Below are 2,170 nucleotides of genomic sequence, written 5' to 3' on the forward strand. Positions count from 1 at the left end.
AATTTGTATATTATATTTTTGTTAATAAAAATTTATTATTACTTATATTTTGTTTTAAATGGTTATATTATCAAGTTTATAAGAATTGATTTTGGTATTCATCTAGCATTTTCTAGGCATAATTCCCTCAATCAAAGTGGAATACAATATTTGTTATTTTGAACTATTCCATTTAGTTTTAATATATTAAAAAATCAAAACAATATTTTATTAACTGCACAGTATATATATATATATATATATATATATATATATATATATATATATATATATATATATATATATATATATATTACAAAATTCAAACACACATATTTTTATTTTATATATTTTACATTTGTACAATCTTTTGCTAAGGCATCCACCTTAGGTACACTTGCCTTCATACTTCCCCTAAAAATTGCTATCATAAATTATTTGCTATATATAAAATTTGTTTCTTTTTTTTTTGTAAATACTAGTTTTTAAAACTATATAAAATATTAGAAAATCCTTTAAAATTAAAAGTAAAAACTTACATGGTTAGTAGTATATCTAAGCAGTATATATTAAATATATTACAATCAAACGTTTTTATAAAGATGTTAATTTGAATAATATTGAAAGTCTTTTCAGAATTTGGGATAATATTTTAAAACACTATAGCTCAATGTGACTACTAAAGTGCTCTAATTATGTGGCTAAAATGAAATTTTGATGAACTATACAAAATATTTAACTAAGTAATGCCACCCACAGTTGGATTGAGAGTACTGTTCATTTGATCTCCTAGGGAGAGTTAGAGTTTACTCCTGAATGGCAGCTGCTGCTGCTGGAGCCCTGGCTGTTGAGCACCCATGAGAGACAAAGTCCCAAAAACCATCTGAGAAGCATCTGAGCGATTTGGCATGGGAGGGTTGCTGTTGTTCTGGGACGACTTATTCTCTAGCGAGAGCATCTTCATGGATATCCTCTGGAGATAGTCCTGCTGAACAAGGAAAAAAGAAACTTTTCTATCATCGATCCGATCAGAGGAGCGAGGAGAAACTTGCCTGATCCGTTGCCCTCATGTAAATCTTCTCCTCGAAGCGGCATGCGATCTTGAGCAGCTCGTTGGGCGGATTGTGTGGCATATGCTTCTGGAGCGTGTCCATTCTGCCCATTACCGGAGACAAGGCCATGAGGATCAATCGAGAGAGATAGAGGGGAGCGCTCACATTCTCTTGACGATCTTATTCCGCGCATCGGAGCATAGGCCACTGCGCCAATCCATTGCCCTCGTCTTCTCAGCTAGCTCGCTATTTGGTTAATAAAATAATGTGAAATATTCTTTACATCTAAAGAATCTGGTCAGGTATCTAGGGCTTGACAGCGCCAGGATTCCTCTCAATTGGTGGCAGCGCGCGGCCGTCGTGGCGGGATCGGCAGTGGGCGAGACCACGGGAGGATTTGCGTTCCAGCGAATGCTGGAGCGTATGGAGCGAAGCCCCGAGGGCCAGGTAGCAAGCAAATCTTGTTCTTTCTATCCATCTCCAAGCAATTCCTTTGCTCCAAGCAGAGAATTGTCGCGGAGCGTCCCAGAGTGACATCGTCGCCAATGTCTCGCGCCTGGGATCTCCCACCCAATACCTTTGGCGCCGCCTACGCCCAGTTCATGGGATCCAGGAACTTTAGCCCCAACGATCGCCCTCCAGTTCGATTTCTAGAGTCCGAGCAGCTCGCCTACGTTGCGACACGAGACCGGGAAGTTCACGACTTTTGGCACGTCCTCTTTGGCCTGCCCACCAGCGTCATGGGAGAGCTCACCTTGAAAGCGCTCGAGCTCCAGCAGACCACCATGCCGATGTGCTTCCTCTCGGTTGCCGGAGCTTCGTGGCGGCTCAAGCCACACCAGAGGGAGGCGCTCTTCCGGGAGTTCATCCCTGGGCTTTCAGGGCTGGGAACTCCGCCACGGACCTGATGTGCGTTTACTACGAGCAGCACCTGGATGAAGATCTGGAAGATGTTCGCCGCAAGTGGGGCATCATTCCTGCGCCGGCGTTACATGCTTTATTTCGTTAAAGTGGGACTTTTCATTATCCCACTTATGGTGTGTGGCCACATGCCATTTTTATAACAACAATAAAAAATTGAAGTTTTAACTTTATAATTTATAAATTAAAAACTTTTCATATGATTTTGTGTTATAATA

At 40.5% G+C, this 2,170-nt stretch overlaps 1 pseudogene; it reads left to right on the forward strand.

The window, feature by feature from the left end:
* Positions 1 to 1,337: 1,337 nt before the first annotated feature.
* LOC9648511 lies at positions 1,338 to 2,092 on the forward strand (annotated as a pseudogene).
* Positions 2,093 to 2,170: the final 78 nt, after the last annotated feature.

This window comes from Selaginella moellendorffii, unplaced genomic scaffold, assembly GCF_000143415.4.
Source record: "Selaginella moellendorffii unplaced genomic scaffold, v1.0 SELMOscaffold_252, whole genome shotgun sequence".
NCBI lineage: Eukaryota > Viridiplantae > Streptophyta > Lycopodiopsida > Selaginellales > Selaginellaceae > Selaginella > Selaginella moellendorffii.